Here is a 9,880-nt window from a genome sequence, read left to right on the forward strand (position 1 = left end):
AGGAGCATGAGTGAGACATTAGTTCCAGGAGGGTGAGAAGCCCTAGATTAGCTTCACCATTGCAAAATTCCATGCTATCATGGATGACACTCTTATCAAAGTTAAATTATGGAACCCCACTGTAATTTAACCATCCACTTCCTGATGAGGAACAGAGACATTTCCAATTCCTATTGGAGGGGCTCTAACAGGCCCCAGCATTGTCCCTCTGGGACAAATAAATCCCCTTTGTGCTGAGAACTTTGTCTTGGTGTGACTTGTGTTGGCTAGTCCTTCCACCTATACTCTCATTTATCTAAATCACTTGTAACTGGAGGAAAGCAGGGCATACTAATGATTAGACTCCCAGGTGACAGTCCTATGATAGTCTCATCTCCATTTAGATAGAGTTAGTTACCAATGTATCATGCAGTATGATAAGTTAGTGCAAAACGGGGGAGAGAAGACCTTATTACAGATAGGAAAGAAAAAGCCGTTCTGTAACACAAGGTGAGCTTTTGGGTAAAACAGTTCCTTGATGCTTTCTGTGTGGGCACGGCTCTGGGCAGTGGTCCTCATTGTTCCTGCCCCTCCCTGCAATATCCCAGATCAGACTATGAAAGCAAACAATGTGTAGAGACACCAAATATATTAGAGGAATGCATGCATGACATAAGAGGAAAATAATGTGTATTTGTAGATTGTAGATCAGTGGTAAGATGAATTGGGTTTTCAAAGGACTATAGTCTTGATTCTATTTAGAATAGATTAAGCCAAAAAAGTTCAATTCAAATAAACTTCTGACTTTTTTCAGAATTTCTATGGCACAAGAATCTGGGCCTGAAATAAGTGTGGAGTGTGATTTGGCTGTTTGTCTGCCATGACATTACTTTTGTTTGTTGGTAATGCTGACAAAGTTCTTCCACATGCAGCTCTGAATGTCATATCTCCTGATTGCGCACTCAGGAGAATATTGGGGTGTTCCACTTTTCAAAGTTACCTGAAAGTCATAATGTACATACTGCACTTTTAGTTGTTACATTTATTATGATGATTTATTTCTGTTTGTTACGCATGCTGGCCTGCCTAGTTACTCTTAATCGAGTCTAAACTTGCTGAAACAATATTTTCTAAGTCGAGTTATTGCACAGAAGTGACCTGTGCTCTCTGTCCCCCTTAAGATTTTTTCTATGAACTCTCCTTTCAGCAGAAAGAATATAAAAATGCTTAATGCCCTGGTTACTAGATCTGCTTCTGTTGATATTTCAGAACAAGAGCATTTTATAACTCTGTCTTCTGGATTTGCTGCCTTCTGAGATTTTTCTAGTTGAAAACACATATTCCATGTTAGTTTATTCACCTCCTGTACTCCTTAATTCAATATTTTTCCTATAATCTTTAGTTCTGATCTCCAACCTTCTCAAGGATACAGTTCATTTATGAGCTCAGTTATTCATTCAAAAACTGATAGATAACCTATTTTACTCTAGGCTCTGGGATCTTGAGCCAGATATCATGCAATTCCTAGTGAAGCAAGACAGTGTAATAATGTTTCCTTTGGGATTATGTTACAGGTGACATGTTTGATCACAGGATGAGTAAGCATGGCATGGCCTAAGACCAAGGCCGTCCTCTGACCTCCATTTGTGACTTGTATGATACACTACACATGGGTTATTTATAAAAGTGTTTGCTTTAAAATTTATCTATAAATACATATGTACAGATATGCATTCTGAAAAAAAATGCTATTTGTAATAAAAGTAGTCAAAACTCCAGTAAATATTACCTTAACATATTTAATATAATTGATTGCCATTACTATCAGTGATACATAGAAGAAAATAGAAAATTTGTGTTTCTGAGTAAGAAAATTTACATTGGACAGACAATTCAGCTATCTAAATAGTTATTTTCTCTTTCTTCTTAACCATTCATTGTCCAGAATCATATTAGTTAGCAATCACAAAAATAATTTTGTTTTCTTTTTCTCTAGATTATTCTTTAATATTATTAATTCTTTTCTTCTTGAGATTATAATATCATCTCATTTCTCCCTTCCCTTTCTTCATTCCCAAACCTCCCACAGTATTTTTCCTTTCTTTGTTTCAAATTCATTGCCTCCTTTTTTCATTTAATTTTTTTGTTACATGCATATATAAATGTGTAAATACTCATATATTAAAAAATATAACATGTTCAGCCTTTGTAATATTACATATATGCATATTATTTCTATTATATCATGTCCATTTCTAGCATACAAATATATTATTTTTTGAATAAAATTCTGAATGGAAAAACAAAGATTTCAGTGCCTCATAACATCCTAAATTTATAAATAAATATGAAACTAAGGGTAATTGTTTATTCCAACAGAATTGTCTTATGAAAGCATGTGGGTCAGCAAGATGCTCAGCAAGTCAAGTCACTCTCAGTCAAGCCTGAATACCAGAGTTCTATCCATAGGAATTACACAGTGAAGGAGAATACCAATTCTTAGAAGTTATCCTCTGACCTCTTATGTATGTGCTGCGGCATGCACACACAAAGGCATACACTCATATTCACACCCAAATTAAAGCAATAAAAAATGTAGTGCATGTATATCAAAATACCACGTTAAACAGTTTCTGGCCAGCAGAGAAGATTCCTGAGGGCAAGTTTCCCCACCAAAACCCCCCATCGGATCCTGCAGAAAGTCCCCTCACAATAATTAAACAACTTAATATACAGTATAAAGAAAGAATATTAAGAGCAGCAAAGGAAAAAGGCCAAGTGACTTATAAAGGCAGACCCACTAGAATAACATCTGACTTCTCAATGGAGACTCTGAAAAACCAGAAGGTCCTGTACAGATGCTATGCAGACACTAAGAGACCATGGATGCCAACTCTAGACAAAATACCTAGCAAAACTTTCAATCACCATAAATGGAGTGAACAAGACATTCCAAGACAAAACCAGATTTAAACAACACCTGCCCACAAATCCCCTTCTACAGAAAGCAGTAGAAGGAAAACTCTACAGTTGCACCCACTGACACAGGCAATAAATCCCAAAGAAGGGAAATACACACAAATCTACCACCAAAAGATAACAGGAATTAATAATCACTAGTCATTATTATCTCTTACTATCAATGGACCCAATTCACTTATAAAAAGACAGGCTAACAGAATGGATATGAAATCAGGATCCATTCTTCTGCTGCATGCAAGAAACACACCTCAACTTCAAAGACAGGCACTACCTCAGAGTAAAAGGCTGGTAAGGGACTTTCTCATCAAATGGACTTAAGAAGCAAGCTGGTATAGCTACCCTAATATCTAACAAAATAGACTTCAAACTAAAGTCAGTCAAAAGAGATTGAGAAGAACATTACATATTTATCACAGGAAAGATCTACCAAGATGAAATCTCAATTCTGAAAATCTATGCCCCATATACAAGGGAACCCACAAGTGTAAAAGAAACATTACTAAATCTAAAATCACACATAAAACTCCACACATTAATAATGGGATAATTCAACACCCTACTCTCACCAATGGACAGACATGCCAGACTGAAACTTAACAGAGAAATAAGGGACCTAACAGATGTTATGACTCAAATGGATTTAATAGTTGTCTACAGAGCATTCCACCCAAAAAAATAATATGCCTTCTTCTCAGTACCCCATGGAATCTCCTCTAAAATCGACCACATAATCTGTCACAAAGCAAATCTCAACAGATACAAATAACACTTTAACTAAAAACATCATTAGATATAAAAACCACAAACTCTGAGTTCAGTAGCCAATTAATATATTGAATATGGAAGAAGTCAATGGCAAAATTCTTAGGCATATTTAGTTTCCTTACCAGACATATAATTATATTCAAGTTTAATTTTTTATTGCACAGTAAGAACATCATGGTAATAAATTCTCCAGAGTAATAAATATTCACGAAGAGATGACATTAATTGGCTTAATTTACTGATTTTGGTAATATTTTACAGGCAAACCCCAAAGTCTTACCAAAGATTTTTTTTTAACCTTGCTAACTCTTTTTATTTTATTTTTTAATTTTTTCCTTTCATTTTATTTTACAATACCATTCAGTTCTACATAACAGCCACAGATTCCCTTGTTCTCCCCCTTCCTGAGCCCCTCCCCTTCCCCCAGCCCACCGTCTCCAGGGCAAAACCTCCCCTGAGGACTGAGATCGACCTGGTAGACTCAGTCCAGGCAGGTCCAGTCTCCTCCTCCCAGATTGAGCCAAGTGTCCATGCATAAGTACCAGGTTTCAAACAGCTAACTCATGCAATGAGCACAGGACCTGGTACCACTGCCTAGATGCCTCCTAAACAGATCAAGCCAATCAACTGTCTCACCTATTCAGAGGGCCTGATCCAGTTGGGGGCCCCTCAGTCTTTGGTTCATAGTTCATGTGTTTCCATTCCTTTGGCTATTTGTCCCTGTGCTTTATCCAACCTTGGTTTCAACAATTCTCGCTCATATAAACACTCCTCTTTCTTGCTAATTAGACTCCTGGCGCTCCACCTGGGGCCTAGCCATGGATCTCTGCATCCAGATTCCTCAGTCCTTGGATGGGGTTTCTGGCACAACTATTAGGGTGTTTGGCCATCCCATCACCAGAGTAGGTCAGTCCAGGCTGTCTCTCGACCATTGCCAGCAGTCTTTTGTGGAGGTATCTTTGTGGATTTCTGTGGACTGCTTTAGCACTTTCTTTCTTCCTTTTCTCATGTGGTCTTCCTTTAAAAATTATTTTAGGTTCTGTTTTAGCATGTTAGAAACCCTCTACACTTTTTCCCTCCAAGACTTGATTTCTCTGTCAGCTGTCCAAGAACAGGATAGCTTTCTCTGTAGACTAGCCTGGACTCAAACTCAGAGATCTACCCACTTATGCCTCCTGTGTGCTGAGATTAAAGGCATGCACCACCAAGATCAGCTATGTTTTAGTTGAGTTGTTGGTCAAAGGAGCTACATGGGAATCCCCCAAACAACCCAGGCTGTTGCCAAGACACAACCTGAAAGCAAACCCCCGTTGCTGAAGACAACATCTACAGAACTCACTGAACATATAGATGTGAAGGTGGTGCCTACATAGAGACTTCACCCCCTTTTTCTCTGGTATCTTTGGTACAGGAAGGTACTCTGCAGCATACCAAAAGAAAATGTAAGCACTATACAAGACACAAACCCTAGGAGCTAGAATGGTGTACTGTCTCCACGACATGCTAGAGCAATGGTGTCACAAAACTTGTGGGAGTAAGAAATATCTAATTTAAATGAAGGCCCATTCTATAAGATGGAACCCATACCCAAAACTGCTTAGCTGACTAAAATCCACAGACTAGATAATTTAGAAATCTATGGCAAAACCTAAAGATACTGTGGAGTCCATTATATGTTGGTCAACTACCCTTGAACATGGGGCCTGCAATGGAATGGTTGATTTAGAGGGCCTTGATTTCTTGGTGTCCTCCATCCCCTCTGGCTCTTACTCTTTCTACCTCTTCTTTTGGGTACCATGAGCTCTGAGGGGAGAGATTTGATAAAGACTTCCTATGTAGAGATGAATGTTCTAAGGTCTCTCTCTCATCCTCTGCTTAATGTCTGGCTGTTGATCTCTGTATTTGTTCCCATCTGTTGCAGGAGGAAACTTCTCTGATGATGCCTGAGCAAGGCACTGATCTATGACTGTACCAGGTAATCATTAGGAGTCATTTATCACTATCTTCTGTCTTTCTAGTATTTGCAAAATAAAACTACAAAGAAACATGATAACCTTTTAAATCAATTTACATCTTTTTTCTGAGTATAGTTTACCTGATACATTTATGTTATAGAAAATTTATTATTAAGGAATGGTCAGTTTGTTGCTGATTTTTCCCTCTGGCTTGTACCCTATTGTTTCTTACTTTCAGATTTTTTCAGGCCCCTTTCTTTCTTCCTTGTTCTACCTTATTTCCAAAAATCTTACTGTGTTTAAAAATCCCATTGAGTTTACTTTTTGCATAATGAATATTCTTAGTGTTCTTCACCTAAGTTATCATGTTTGCACAGACATAAAGACTACTCTTTCCTAAAGATGGTCTCAGAAAATAAGAGAACATATTTAAATATCACTTTTGGATATATATTATATCAGGTCTATCTTTCTTAAAATACTTCCTGTTTCACATACTAGATTATATACTGCTCCTAGGTAAATAAACAGACTGTGTATGCCATTCCTTATTAGCAAGTCTCTGGACAGGTGAGCGTTTGTGTTCATCCTGTCAGTTCACATTTACTCTCCCTTTATTTCCATTTGCTTGGAAGATCTTCATGATAAAACCTATGTTTATTCATCACCTGTCTCCTCACTGCTTATGGGATCCTCTGAAAATAACTCCCAGATTAAAAAAGACAAATGTACCCAAAGCATAATTAGAAATCTGTATATAAGAATTGGCTGTAAAGAAACATTATTCTTTCCTGTCCAGTTTTTAAACATTTCACCATACTATTTCTGTTCACTCTATTTTGCTCCCTATTTTATGTGTGATCACTTTTTAAAAATCTTCCTAATGGCTCATTTCTAGTGTGCTGATCTCAAAGAGCTAAGATTTTCCTATGTAGTGTCAGCCACTGACTCTTCCACTAATTGGGATTTTTTTTTTTAATTTTCCCTTTTCACTAACATTACAAGTTTTAGAAAATCCTTTAAGAGGGATGCATGCATGTCTTAATGCTGAGAAACAGTAGGTTTGGGGTTAAATTTACTTGAATGATTTAAAAATAATATTGTTACAAGGCTAGAAATAATTTATGAATAAAATTGATACCTGTCTCCCATTAAGTACAATAATACGTATAAGCACATTAAGATGTGCTTTTTTGTAATGTTACTTGCAAAAACATATATCGATATCTGTATTTATTTTTTGAAATGTTGAAAGGAATAGTACTTTATATTTCTTATCATACCACTTTTAAAGTGTTGACTATATTGCTGTTTCTTTTTCTGTTTTTTGTTTTCTATCCTTAATAAATGTAACAAATTATCTGAATGTATAATAGAAGTCAATGCCCCTCCTCCAAAAAATAAAGAATTGACCTTTGGGGAAGGAATTACTTTGTGGTAGTTATTGCATTTCATTAGCCCTTGAAATAAAAGACTTTGAGTTATTGACAACTATATATGCAGAAATTGTATCTGATTTGGAAGATGATTCTCAAGTGCCTAGGTATTTGGGGGCAGTATAGATTGCAGCCAGGCAGGCTAAAGGTGTGTTTTAGCTTCCTTCTTCCTGTGCTTGTGAATTTCAACATTTTAGCTGGGAATGAATTTACTCTTTATTTCTTCCTCTTCAAATTGTACAACCATATTCAAGAAGTAAGTATAGAAAAATGTGTGAAGAGCAATGTATATGCTGCATTGTTTCAGAAAAGGCCTGGGTTCCACTTCCACTTTATACTTCTCGTGCAGATAAAATGAACCTGAGACTACCGAGACTGAGAATTTCCTGAGCTCTGTCAGTGCACTAATAGTCATGTTAGGTACTTTGGAAAACAGAATAGGATAAAATAAATCAAATATAAATGGAAATTGCATAAATGTGGAACCATTTCTATCTAAGAAGTGGGCATGAAAATGAACTTCTTAATAGGTCAGGTGGTATGAAGACCTGAGTTTATAAAGAATTCCCCACTCAGGCTGACCTAGGTCCTCTGCGTATATGTTACAGTTATGTAGCTAGGTCTTCTTGTGGGACTCCTAACAGGGAGATCAGGGACTGTCTCTGACTCTTGTGCAGGCTTTTGGGACCCTATTCCTCATACTGGTTCCCTTGTCCTGCCTTAACAAGAGGGAGGTGCCTAGTTTTCCTAAAAGTTGATATGGAATGTTTGGTTGATATACTTGGGAGGCCTGCCTTTTCTGAATTGAAATGGAGGAGTGGATGAGAAGGAGTATTGACTGAGAGGAGAGGAGGGATGGGAAACTGTAGTCAGGATATTAAAAAAATAATAATTAAAAAAATGACCCACTCAAAATGTGAATTAAAAGTAGTGGATAATAATAACCTCACAGAGTATTTGGAAGCTTTGAAAGTAATTATGAACCACATTTTAACTGGTAAGAACAGTGACACCTAATTATTGAAGCTAGCAATAAACAATTTGGAGAAATACAAAATTATTTAATTTGCAGTAAAGTATCTATTAAAATCAAGAGTTTTATTGTAGACTGCATCTATAATGAATTAAAACTAGATGCTAATAACTTAAATAACCATCCTATCCTTCAATTTTATCAAATATATAGATACAAAATAACTAATCTTCATTATGAGAAACAAGGTGAAGTTGTATGAAGGCCAAAATGGTACAGCTAATATTGATATTATGTATTTATACAATGAGAAGTGGTAACATAGAGAATGTGTGTAAGAATAATTCACTCCTGTGCTAGTGGACTGAAAGCCTTGGGTAATGACTTGACACAAGACTCAAATCTGTTGTGGATGTGTTTTGTCTTGTATAACTTCTGTGTTGGAATCTCCATTGTAGTATAATGGTAGTGTTGATGGTTGTGTAGCATTAAAGGAAATAAAGTCCTACTGGTTGGTCCTTAAACCACAGGGTTCCTCTGCTAGGAGGAGATTAAAGTAGACTTTATTGGATCCCTGATTGTGTTCTTCTGAGCCATTGCTATTGGAAGATTGTGCCTGGTGTCATCTAGTCTAAGGGTCTCTGCTGTCTGTTACACACAAAGGCCATTTGCCCAAAGATTCTCACCCCAGGTATTCACAACAGTAATAATCAGACAGAATTTATGAAACCCTAAAATTTGGTATTTGAAGATGTATGTCTGAATCTGTCATTTGAACTAGCCAAGAATTTCATTTACTGTATGAGATGACTTTTAAATGCATGTGAAGCAAAGTACTACAGATTTAGCATTATAAAATCAACCTGATGCTTAATTTTTAATTTTACCAATTTGATCGATCAGATATCTGTATAGATTAAACCCACCATTTGCTCATGGTTCCACCTGGCTAAATTTCATGGTATGTCATGGCTACTATCTCACCTGCAGTCCAGGATTTCTCAGAGAAGTTATCCGTGTTTTCAGTATGTTTTAATATGTTGTTGTTGAAAGGTGAACTTCATGTTTTCTTCGGGCTTGCTTATCTACCTTGAGCCAAATTAATACACTGGAGACCATGTTCAAGTCCCAATTATGAGTTGCTTTCCAACACAGAAATTTATTCATAAAATCCAATGAAGGGGTCTTTCCATTCTATATCAGTGGGATAATATATAATATAGAGAACCAAAGTTATCATTTCACTTATGCTTCAAACAGTGACTGTGGTGATATATTGTGTACCCCAGTAAAGCTTACTCGGGGATCAGTTACATGAATTTTAAAAGGTCTTATTAATAGAATACCTAGAATTATTAAATTTATTAAAATATGATCTGTTTTAACAAGTTCTTCTAAAATTTTTATCTCGGCATTCACATTAACAAACTTTTTAAATGATAAAACAGAAATGATCAAACAAATAATGTTTATAAATGATATTACATCTATCCCACCAACATTAATTATCTTCTCATTTAGTTGTTCCATTTTCAGACTGCCTAATGTGTTATGAAACAGAGACCAAACACCTTCTGTTGTAGAAATGTTTCCCATTTTTTAATGTGGGAAAAAATTTTCATTTAACTAATTTCTCCCTTTAAGAAATTTTAATTGTCTCACCAACTCTGCCAACTATGTAGAACTGCAGGAGCCCAAGCAGGTTTCAAGGCAGCTACCAAGTGTGGTAGCAGTCTGAGATGGGGATCCAGTGAGAGCCCACAACCCACCAGGAGAGAAGTGAAAGATCC

This window comes from Peromyscus leucopus, chromosome 2 (assembly GCF_004664715.2).
Source record: "Peromyscus leucopus breed LL Stock chromosome 2, UCI_PerLeu_2.1, whole genome shotgun sequence".
Lineage (NCBI taxonomy): Eukaryota > Metazoa > Chordata > Mammalia > Rodentia > Cricetidae > Peromyscus > Peromyscus leucopus.